The following is a 12,900-nucleotide window of genomic DNA, read 5'->3' as shown; positions in this document are numbered from 1 at the left end:
TCTCTCTCTCTCTCTCTCTCTCTCTCTCACTCCCTGCCAGGATACCTACTGTGCTATTATGTGATGAATGATGCCTCGATTTTTGTTTTTCCCTGGGAAAGAAAAAAAAATCATCATGAATTAAAATCCAGCAATAATTCATAAGGTATTTCAATAATAATAAGCATGAAAAGAGCAGAGGGACCACCATATGTCTGTATCTGTGAAAGCGGGAGATGGGGTTGTGAGGTGTGGGGGCAGGCTGGCTGAGGGAAAGATGGGATCTTGGTGAGGCAGCACTGTATCACAATGTTTAATTACCATCTTGACAGCGAGCCATAAGTCTTTCCATTAAGTAAATAAGTTGTAAAGAATTTATGATGAAATGCACATTATTCAGAATGGATATTCAGTGATGACATCCCTGCATTAAATGTGGTAAATGCCTCTTGGACCCCCCCCCCCACCCCCCTTCTCATGCCCATCCCTTGCCCATTGCCAGCACCTCTCCCGCCTTCCCACCGTCAATATGCCAATAAGCCCTTTTGGAAGCTCTGTGAAAACAAAATTGATTTGGCAAATGTGAGTTAAGACAGAGATGTTTGCTTTCATCATCAAATCCAGCGTGGTGAGGTGATGTCACCGACCGGGGAACGATAAAGTGGAGCTCCCATCTGGAGCGCTTGATGAAGAGCCCCGAGCGGCTGGAGCTGGTCTTGACAGATCGAGGGAAGTTTGTCACCCGAGAGGCCACAGCTCCTCAACACCATCACCCTAAATTTATGGGATTTATTCATAAAGGGGAAGTGTGAGTTATGGGGTCCATGATGCTTTATGAATACAGGAATAGTGACTGATGGGAAAGATAGCCTCAGTAAATAAAAGGCATAGAGGCAGCATTGAGGGGTCCATTGGGCTGAGGCGCTCACCTCCACTGTGGTGGATAGAGCTGGACTGCAGACGCACCACAACTCACGATTGTGTGGGTATTACTGTACAGGGGGTCCTCAGTCTATGGCGATGTCACACAAATTTGTAGTCAAGTCACTAATACAGTTGTTCAAATCATATACTCCAAATTTTAGGATGCAAAACACTTCCTGGCCATTAAATCTTTTTTCTTTTTTTTCTTTTTTGTTCACATACTAGCTAACGTTTGAAGTGTTAAAGTTTTGTTTGTTGAATGATGGTCTTGTAGCTTCAAATGACACAAGAGAAAGGCAAAAGACTGTGTTAGACAGATTCATGTTTGCCATTTTTGCTCAAATGTATATTTCATTCTTTCTTTACAATATGAATTTTTCTATTTACCATGCAATTTCCATTGAAAAGATACTTATACACCAAATTGTCTTGACTTTATTTTTAACCAATCGCAAACCAAATTTAAATTCTAGTGTCAATTTGGAAATTAACAAATAGTTAATCATTGGTGCTCTGCTATAATATTGGATGATGTGGTCTGCATGTAATTTAAGGTATTATTTACAGTTTACTATGATCATTATTATTATTATTATTATTGCAGGGCTTTTGGTATACAATGCCAATGCCCGGATGCCGCCCATGAGTTCATATTGTTCTGTCTCTCTCTGTCATCTGGCACATTCAAATTCAAACTCATTTTGTGTCAAGTAAGCACCAACAATAAGAAAGGGAGCTGAAGTCTGAGAGAGAGTTATCCGGGACTCAATGAGTCTTTGGCTTCGACCAAAAACCTGTTGCCCCGTGGGATTTCTGGGTCCTGGTCTTAAAAAGATGGGCGCCTCCTGCAGTTGGAAGGATGGGCGGAGTACGTTAGGGGTGCGGGAAGGGATGGGAAGGTAGGCATGGGCGGGACGGAGCTTCTTAAGGCTTTTATGCTTCTCTTGAGTTCGAGGCGGAGGCGATAGTTTTGGTGGTGAGGAGGTGGTGGTGGAGATTAGCAGTGATAGTGAATGGGAATAGAGGATTAGGTGGCTGGGTTAGGCCTTTCTTGGCTCTGGCTGGTCTTCTGAACGTCCTGAAAGGATGGAAGGAGGAGAGGCAGATGCCTGCTCACACGTCCTTCAAACTGCTGTCAACTTAAGTACTTTACCGTTTTTATAATGTGTGAACTGGATCATTCCTGTACTTTGATTTGCTTCCAGTCCTTTTTCTCACAGACATCAGCAAGTTAGTGACTGGACAAGGGTACAGTCTCAGAATAAGTAACGCATTTTACACATGCATCTTACATTACTTGACCTCTTCTTGCGCCTATTTACTGAGCACAGGTATAAGGATAGATGAAGATGTAATCACATTTAGGGAATCATTACATAACTATTCCATTCTTTTGCAACATAAACTTTAAGCATTTTCCAAACCTCAACTGTCAAAGTCACCAATGTGCTCTTTGATTAGCATATGTTGTCATCACAGGATCATATAGGTCTCAGACAGAGTGTGGGAGTGTGGGCTTGAGGGTGTTTCAAGAGGTTTTTTTTTTTTTTGTGCGTGGATAAGCCGCTGTCCTGAATGAATGCAGATGTCTCTGGCCGTCTGTATGTCTGTCCCCTGTGCACTGACGGCCTGTCACCTCTCTCTGTCACAAGGAGAAAGAACCACTCTCATGGCTTGCGAAAAGCCCCTTAATCCCCGAGGCCCTGGCCACATCCCATCCACTGTCAGAGAAGAAGGTCCAACTCAGAGCAACGCTTAGAAGGGGAACGTGCGAGCGGGATCAAACTCTCTGTCACTCATGCAACTCTCAGTAAAAAATAATCTTCACATTTTCTCGTTAAATGAACACACAGGTACCTTTTTTAAAATAATGTTAGTTTATATATATATACTGTATATATATATATATAAAAATTCCCATCCATTTTCCGATCCGCTTATCCTCACAAGGGTCGTAGGGGGTGCTGGAGCCTATCTCAGCTGTCTTCGGGCAGTAGTCGGGGAACACCCTGAACCGGTTGCCAGCCAATCGCAGGGCACACAGGGACGAACATTTTTTAAAAATATCGATTTATATATTTTTTAAAAAACGTATCCAGGGAAGCCAACATCAGCACATTATGTATATTTATTTTATTAGTGATGGATCCTACAACGCTACAATAATGTTTACCGGCCGTCACGTTTGGAATCTCGTTTGGGTTTTATCATTGTAAAAGTAGTAATAGTAGAGCCATTGCCAACTGAACAAGTCCCATGCAGGCAGAACACGGACATATGAGGATAATGTGAAGCACATTTCTTTGTTCCTAATAATGTAATTCATATAATGAAGTTGAAGTTTTCCTTTTCTGGAAGTCATGTGACAACATACATCTAATTCAATGGGGTGTAGCGTCCATCCTCTTTTGTGAAATCTAACAGAAAGCATTTTTTAAATGAAATCTATCAGTTCAATTTCTTAATCGGGCGACTTTTAATTTTTACTTTTTATTTTTTCCATTGACGAGGACTGGTCGTAATCCTGTTTGAGCTGAGCTATCCAAGGCCTCTAACTTGTTGATGCTGAGCATTCAACCCCTCTTCAACCATGCGGGTCTTCTTTTGTCTCACTGGGAGCCTGTGAGGTAGCTATGAGAGATGAGCTGCCCGTTCAGTGCAGCCAGAGCTTGATTGTCTTGGAGTGATGTCCATTGAAAATCCCAAAGACAAAACAAGAGGAGGGTTCATCGTCCTGCCTCTCAGTCAATTTGCTAATCCCTTTCTTTTGGGTTAATCTGTTGTTTTTTGGTGCTGGTGGAGGCCCGTGTGTGTCTAGCAGTGGGGGTTACTGACGTTCTAATCTCATGTGAAAAGAGCAAGGACATTTTGTCAAAGAAAAGGCACAGTGTTGACTGCAAGCGCGGGTGACTTTCATTGCACGTCTCACAATTTGTCCAAACTTGTCCTCTTACAGTAATAAAGAAAAATTGCGCTGTGACCTTTTACTGATTTCCTGATTTCCCGTCTGTCCTAAATGGACTACCCAAGTCCTTCATCATCTCCCCCCTGATGCCCTCCTCCTTCTTCTCTCTCTGTTTGAGTTCCCAGCAGGGAGGGGAAGCTAGGTTAACTAACTGAACAAAGTCAGAGTGAATTGCAGAAGGATAAAGGCGGCTGTGAGTGGGAGCCCTGGCATTTGGAAGGTATAGCTCCCACACAAAGCCAGGTGAAGGAGGCCCTCATCAGGCGTTCATCGGTGCAGGGCAAAGGTCATAGGACATAGCAGATTTTAAATGAACGGGAGACCAAATTTGAATGACGAGTGCAAAACAAAGAGATGAAGAAGGAGCAGTGATTGAATAAATCCGTGGGGGGTATTGTTAGTCCCAGTTAATCTGACCTGCCTTGATGAAGACAAAAGTCCCGCTGATGCTTTGGAGTGGGAGGTACAACACATGCATACGACATTGTGAACTCAACGGGGGTGCTGATCAAATTGGGGAGTAATTTAAGAAAGGTTCAAGAACATAATGTGAAGTGTCTAGACTGAAGCAAATGCGCTAAACAGCCTGTCTAATATTTTGTATCCTCCAATTAGTTATGAGAGATCCAAAACTAGTCGGAGCAGCTGTCAGCATGTGAGGCAGCTAATTCTACACCATTACAAACTAAACTCATTTCTGAAAATATTCCTCAATAAATACTGTTATGTTGTTAAAGGGCACAATATTTCATACAGCCCTTGAATTGGATATTGGATATTATGTTGTGCAAGTTGTCTTCATCGTGGGGCTAGTTGATGTGTAGTACAACATAATTTGGGTGTACTTACTCATCGGCGTCGTATTTTATGACACATTTACATATTTTACACCCTTTGCATTTAGTGTGACTCATAATGCTGTATATAAGGAACTGTAAACGTATTCTCAAATGGAGGCAAATACAGTAATAAAGGCAAATTCTATGTTCGATTACATATGATTTTTATTTAAAAAAAATTTTTTACATAAAGTGTCTCCTCTATTGACAAATAATATGCACCATTGGTACCCCAACAGGCGCACTGCAACAAGTGATCCGAGTGTCGAGCAGCTGCACAACCATTATATTGTTCCTCTTACATTGTTCATGAGTGCAAATAGTCCCGGTAACTCGGTTACACGTACCAACATGGTCAAAAGGTGGAAGCGAAATTGAAGGGACCCCGAAAAAGCGTAAAGGAAATCCAAGTGATGAATTCCGTGTGCTGGGCCTATAGATACCTTATCTCTGGGGAGCGTGATAGGCTAAGGGCCTTCTCTTAAAACACATGACTGATTGTTTCCAAATGTCCACCCAATAGGGAAAAGGTTGGAAAGTGCGAAAGACAGCAACTCTGGGGCAGAGCTTGCGAGCTTTTTATTGGTCTAATTGAAGGTAAATGGAGAGAGAACAGCTACTCAGTCCCAGCTTTGCTGCCTCCAGTTGCTGCTAGTGCTTAACTATCACTCAGATCACATTACCGAGCAGTAAATCTAAGTACCAGTTAAGGCAAATAATCATGGCACGCTAATACTGCTGTACCAAATCACTTTCTTGAAGTCTGTGGTCAGAGTTATACAAACAGGTACAATGGAAGGCAGAGTGTGCTCTTTACTTTTACTCCACTGTTGTTGTAACCTAGAGTTTTTCTCTATTTTTATGATTTTAAGAAGTCTACCTGTGTGTGTGTGTGTGTGTGTGTGTGTGTGTGGTACATTTGCGTAGTCACATTTTTAAGAACCACTTTTTCTTCTGCACCTAAAGTTCAAAGGGTAATAAAATACCAGGCTCATGTTTGAGCATTTAAAACACAGGACCAGATTTATCACATAAATACCGCGCCTCCAATTACTCCATATTGTTGATCCAATTGGAGTCGATCCAAAACCAGAGCTTGAAGCTGCCAGGTTCGGGGAGAGAGAAAGCAAAGGCCCCAGGTGGCATTAACCCAGACATTGCTCTATTATATCATAATACTTTAATTCGATAAATGCGACAGATTGCTGGGCACACTTGAGCACATGTGGAGAGTAAATATTTGCGAGGGGTCCCTGTCCATTCTTTGAAGAGATGACGTGGTAATTAGCGTAAGTAGCTGAAAATAGTGGAACAACAAATGACCGACAGAAGAGAAAGTAGATACTCAGAGGAAAAAATTCCCTCATAAATTGATGAGACCAATAGAACTAACCGAAGCAAATCTAATTTAATTGAAGATGAATTGACTGAGAATTGCTATCACTTCATTTGGAACTAAAATGCTACAGAATAGAAAAAAAAAAAGTTCGTCGGGATCTTTTGAACTCCCCGCAAACAATAACGTGAACAGTCCCCTGCAGCACTGGAGCGCCGCAGGGGACTGTTCTGGCTCCATTCCTGTTCATCCTCTACACCTCGGACTTCAGACACGCCACTCCAAACTGCCACCTTCAGAAGTTCTCCGATGACTCTGCGATTGTTGGCCTCATTACAGAGGGGGACGATCGGGAGTACAGGGGAATGACGAAGGACTTTGTGGACTGGTGCCAGCAGAATCTCCTCCAGATCAACCCTAGGAAAACTAAGGAGTTGGTTGTGGATTTCTGCAGGAAACAGTCCTCACCAGCACCGATGAACATCCAGGGTATGGACATAGAGAGGGTGACCTCCTACAAGTACCTAGGTGTTCTTCTGAACAACAAACTGGACTGGTCTACAAACACGGACACCCTGATTAGGAAAGGACAGAGCCGACTCTTCCTACTCAGGAAACTGAGGTCTTTTGGGGTTCAGGGGTCGCTCCTTAAGACTTTCTATAACTCGGTGGTGGCCTCGGCCATCCATTATGGCATTGTCTGCTGGTCAGGCAGCATCTCAGCCCGGGACAGAAAGAGACTGGAGCGACTGGTCAGGAAGGCCAGTTCTGTCCTAGGCTGCTCCCTTGACACTCTGGAGGAGGTGGGCAACAGAAGGATGCTAACTAAGCTAAAAGCTATGATGGACAGTCCCTCCCACCCTCTCCAGCCCGCCCTGACAGCACTAGGTAGCTCCTTCAGCCAGAGACTGTTACACCCGCACTGCAAGAAGGAGAGATACCGACGCTCGTTCCTACCAACTGCTGTCAGGCTGCTGAATAAAAAATAGCAACAATAATATTAATAATAATTAAATGATGTGGAAAACAACTGTAAATAGCACTGCGATTTATCCATTTTGTATTTATATTACACTTAATTGAACGGTGTTTGTTTGTTTTTTCTTCTTCTTTCTGCCTACATTCTTGCTGCTGGAGGCTGTAAATTTCCCCAGTGTGGGACAAATAATGGATATCTTATCTTATCTTATTATCAATAATCTTTCACTTACAAACATAATAATGTTCATTTTCAAGCCACACTTGTTCTGATTGGTATTGTTGTGATTTCGATTCCATTTACCATTGTTTTGACTCATGTTATGTCTTCTTTTCTTGTGGTTTATGTCTTGTCTGGCTGATTTCGTTTCCATGTGTGCTTGTCATCCCGGTCCCTTGTGTCTCCCAATCATCTCCGCCAGTCTGTCGTGTCTTGTTGAGGTGTTCCTCATTTTCAGTCTCCTTGAATTTAGTTCCCTGGATTTGTTCTGTCTTTGTCCATTAGTTGCTTCTTTTCCGGTCTGTTCTCAAGCGCCCAAGGCATTTCGTATTTCCGTTTGTTGTGAATTTATTTATTTATTTCCTGTGTTTGCGTGCCTTGAACTTTGCTTTTTTTTGGGGGGCGGCTTAATTGAATCGTAGGTTTATTTAGAACGAAGGCCCGGTGGTCAACTGGTTAGCACGTCGGCCTCACAGTGCAGAGGTGAAAGTTTCCTGTATAGAGTTTGCATGTTCTCCTTGTGCCTGCGTGGGTTTTCTCCGGGTACATGCATGGCAGGCTGATTGAACACTCTAAACTTCTATATGTCTATAAGTGTCTATATGTGCCCTGAGATTGGCTGGCAATCAGTTCAGGGTGTCCCCCGCCTACTGCCTGAAGACAACTGGGATAGGTGAGGACAAGCGGACCAGAAAATGGATGGATGGATGGGTGTATTTAGAATTGAATTGTTTTGATCCCACACATCTTGTTTGCCTCCTTGCTTGCAGGGAGAATTGCGTGTGAATTTGAGAAGAGGTATTGATTTGTACAAATGCTTGTGATGTTAATTGGTTGATGGAGAATTGGTGCTGCGCCGCATAAATATAAGTGGGGCATAATGGGATTCAAACATACTCTTCTTCTGTAATGGGAACTAAGTCATTATTTTCTCCAATGATTATAATAAGTTGAGTGATTTACTCTGCTTCTTAGTATAAGAGCAGGATAATTCATAACACGTTTTGAGAGCGAGGACAGATATTTGAGTAATATATTAGAACTAGAAAGCCTCATCAATCAAGTGTAAGAGTTCCCCCGAACATGAACTGTATGATACATATGCTACAAGTCACTTTTCATTTGTGTTCTCCAGAGGAACATTTTTTGTTTACACTTGCGTCAACTCCAGGAATGTTTGTTCCAAGTATTTTAGCCGCTTTTGCGACAAATCCTTTCCATACGCTCAACCGTTCACTGTTCAAAATGTAAATTTGACCAAGAATAAAGGGAATGTGTTACACATATCGGATTAGACCTCCAGCGTGCTGAACGATCATATGTATTGAATTACTTTTTTTTTTCCCCCTGTGGGTAGGGAATTGATCTTTCCATGTTACAGTCACCCTTATATGCACAGATAAATACAATTCACTCATCCATAGATGTTGCAGAAAAGATGGTGTTTCTCCCATCAGGGAAGGTGGAAGGGGCTGCTTGGGATGAGTTAAAACAAGCTCATGCATAGTGACTTATGGAAGCCTGTGATGAGACAGGATTGGTTGGAGCTAGATACCTAGATAGGTGGCGACCCAGAGTGATAGATGATGTAGAGTAGAGAGAAAGATGGATTTATAGAATAAAAGAAGAGAGCAAATCAAAGTGAGTGAAAGTGTGGTGGAATCACCCAGGAAAGTGAGAAAAGTATCCAATGTCTGGTCTTGTGTGTGCCAAGGGAGACTCATTTCCCTCTGGAGCCTTCCACCTGAAGTCTGTAATAGGATTTTCCAGATTGCAGCAGGTAGACTGTGAGAGATCTTTTTTCATGGATGCTCACAGGTAAGGGTTTATGCCGCCCAAAACACTGATCCGTCACAAAGCATTTCTCCCAGCAAAACTCAAATGCCATTTCTGACATCTCCAACAAACTAATTGTCATCTCCATTTCTGGTAAGCCCTGCAAGTATGTTATGACATCCATCGTAACATATTTTGGACAGCTTCTGATTGGTTCTCCTCTCCTCCCAGTTCTCCTCTTTGGCCCTGAGTGATACTGGGACCAGGTCCAATCCCCAACTAGGACACACAGCCATAAATCATCTTGCTGGCACAAGACTATGCTTTCTGAACTGCATCAGAGTCCTTTACGGGATACAAACGTCTTCTTTTTGATGATTTTGACTAATATTACAGATTTTACAAAGATTCAGGTTAAGAGAGCACCGTTTCTGTATATTATTTAACAAAACAATTATGACTACCTTCCATACAGCTACAAAAATAAAACGATACCTCTTATGACCCGCAAAAGTCTTGACGCAACTTTCCACTGTACCTTAATCAGACCCTTGAGGCCAGGGTTTTATTCATCTGTAATAAAAAATTCTGGTCAATGCCCCATTCAAAATTGTGGTGTCGTCTGCCTCTCATCCAAACTTAGTGGGATAAAATCCTTCACCCTTGAATGCAGAAAGTGGAAGGATGAATGGATGATTGTTGGAGAGAACTTTGGGGGCTTGCTCAAGGGCACCTTCCAAGTAGTGTTCATGTGGGAAATTGAGCTTGCCCCCACATCCATTCTCAGTTTGGAGTTGATCTTGACTCCTAATTCTCGATTTCAAAGGCAAGTCCTGACTCATATTAAGATGCTGCCACCCCAACGGGCTTTTGTTCGCCAATGTGCTTTTACCTTAAAAATGTTCAAAGTGATTTTACAAAATGTCATTTACACACCTAAAAAGTCAAAAGCTCATTGGCAAGTGGGGTTTCAGTATTGTCCTTGAGTACAATATAATTGAACTTGAGAGGGAAACAGGCACTTAGCATGCGTCTTTCCATTTGTGAGACAACCAACAATACCTTTTTCCGGCATCTGCTTGTTGCCAAGATAACCAAGACATGCTTTTAGAATTCATTTGGCCGCAACTAAAACAAATTGACGACAAAGGAATTGGTGATAAAATGATGGAACTCTCATCTAAGTATGAGGCTTAATTCACTTTATGCTGTGCCCAGTCTCGTAGTTGCTATTAAAATTCGAAATCCCTACGGGATGCATCAGCTCTCAGTCAACACAATGGTGCAACTTGGGGATTTCACCACTGTTACCATGAAGAGTCTTGCCAAAAGTGGCCTCCCCTCACTGCTTTACATTCCACATTTCCACCAGTCTCCATCGTCCCTGTGTGTTTGGATGGCGCCGCCACTCTGTCAGAGTGTGAGGGACTGCTGTTTTTCTTACAGGCCAGATCAAGACAAGGGATGGGCCTCGGGGGGCTTGAGGATGTGAAGCTTTTGACATGTCTCGTAAATCTGGGGTGTCCCATCTCCACTGCCCGATCAGTGCACAGCAATGAGAACAGCAATGAGGCGTGATTATGAACATTCCTCCGGCTGTTCTCCCAGACAAACCTCTGGGTTTTGCGTGTAGATTTTTTTGCAACTCTTTTCTGACTAGTGATCCGTTTCCCTTTCCACTTAAATCAAGTCCGGTTAGATACGTTCCCAAATCCCAATTGGCATTTGAAATATGTTTCTGAAAGGTGTCTTAACTGAAGTTTATTGTTCGCAGTTCATTATTGTATGTGGACTAAGGCCCCCACATGAGATGTCCAGAGATGCACTGTAAATGTGAGGGATTGACTGACCAATGAGCACCCTGAGCAGTGGATGGTTTGAAGTAGTCACAATCTCTGTGTTGATAATTCTCATGTCTGCCAGCTCTATGATGCTGACTCCTTACATTTGTCCCAAGTGTAGGGTTATTTTACTCAAAATGCAGCCAACCATTTTGTGTACTGTGTACTACTGAATACGATATTCAGGGTCACAGGGAAGTTGGAGCATGTGCTAACTGACTTAAAACAATAAGCGGGGTGTACCCTGGTCTGATCACTTTTCGCATCTTACTTTTTTTTTTGTGTAATTGTTTTAAAAAGTCTTTTTATGTCTTGTTCTGAGAGAGAACATGAACTGAAGAGGGCAAAAAAATGATGATGCAGTTAAAAGTTAAATGACCATCATTTTTATTCTTTACTCTATTCCTTGTTTTTTACATTATGCACAACTCTCATTTATTGTGCAATAATGTAATTGTATTTACATTTACAATAATGTATTTGTTAGCTATTTTGATGCATTTTTATGCCTGGAAAAACATTTCTGTCTGAATTTTGGGTGGGCTTCGAACGGATTAGGGCATTTATATGGAAAACGTGTCTCTACTTACAACATTTTCGAGTGAAGATATTTCTTCCAGAACCAATTAATTTCGTAAGTAGAGGTACCACTACATACCAAAAGAAATAAAACTCCACCCACTGGAGACTGCCCTTTGCGCTACAATCGCACTGGGCACTAAACGAGGGCCCACATGTCCAAGTAGACCAGAAATTTAGTATAATCAGAAAGGCAACCAGCAGTTACTCATCAACTCTAATTTTGATGAAGAAAAGACAATTCCAGTTGACAGATAAACCAAACCCACAACCACGAAAACATCCTGGGCCTCAGTTTGCCCATTGTGTCCTTCTTCCTTTGATCCAGTGAGCCACGTAAGCAACGTTCACAAGATTTTTCACCCAAATGGAAATGCAACCTGTCACTTTACGCAGCCTCCAACTGCTATGTCTGTCCAATCCGTCATCACGCACAGGCAGCCCTGCAAATAGGCCTGCCACTCTCACTGTCATCTGAGTAACGGATGACCCGTTACCAGTGGGTGGGGCCAGACTACACTCAGGTCCACTTTCACCCCTCTTGCCCTGAACCATTTTCCCCAGTTGTCTTCTCAAGGCTCTCCTTCTGTGATGGTACTTCGCACAGTTATTTTAATTGCTTTATTGGCAGTCTTATTTTATTCGTATGCAAATGCAATACAGGCTACTTGGCCTCTAAACAAACACACATGTCACGCATCAATCCCAAATCATCACTCAAGAGCAGTTTTATAATAGGAGCAGACCTGTGGTGAAATAAATTGTGTCCTGGATTGGTAACCTAACAGCCATCATAAATAATGTAGACCTATTTGAAGGCGAAGATGGGGCATTAGAAGCTATTAACACTGTAGGAGCTGGGCTATCGATCAGGGGATGTCCCATAGATAAGAATAGAATGATGTCATGGTTATTTATAGGGCTTTTTGATGGGAAGGCCAGAGAGGAGGTTTCAGGATGACTTAACCATTTTTGAGGGGGGGGGGGGGGGGGGGGGTGCATTTTGCCAACAATGGAAATTAACAGAGTGGCTGAGGATCTTGGCGAGATCTAGTCATGAGATACACCACAACGTTCAGCCAGAAATAAGCTCCGGGATCTATACTCAGAAAGTAAAGACAGTGTGTCCAGCCAAGGGTATTGTCTTTGCATCCGTACACATCTTAAGCATGCATGCCTAAGGATACATAATGCCTCTGGTGTGATTCGGGCCTATAAAGTGTCATGAGACAGAATCGCTAAGAGGCAAAACAGTACATCTCTGTCTCTTAGCTCTATAAAAGATTGGTGCTACACTGTGGCGCTATCAAGTGAGCCGAAGGCCATATTCAATAGGAGTCCGAGACACAATTACTATTCAGGGATCACTTTCCAGGGCAATGTAAATACAAATGAGCTTCTGGTGTGTCAGAAGTGGAGTGAGAAATATGAGGTTCAGAGTCTAGTTTCTAGACTCTCTACAA

This window comes from Hippocampus guttulatus, chromosome 12 (genome assembly GCF_054856545.1).
Source record: "Hippocampus guttulatus isolate MCC_2025c chromosome 12, RoL_Hgut_1.0, whole genome shotgun sequence".
Taxonomy (NCBI): Eukaryota; Metazoa; Chordata; class Actinopteri; order Syngnathiformes; family Syngnathidae; genus Hippocampus; species Hippocampus guttulatus.
The sequence above is the reverse complement of the archived record's forward strand: the minus strand, read 5'-3'. Positions refer to the sequence as shown.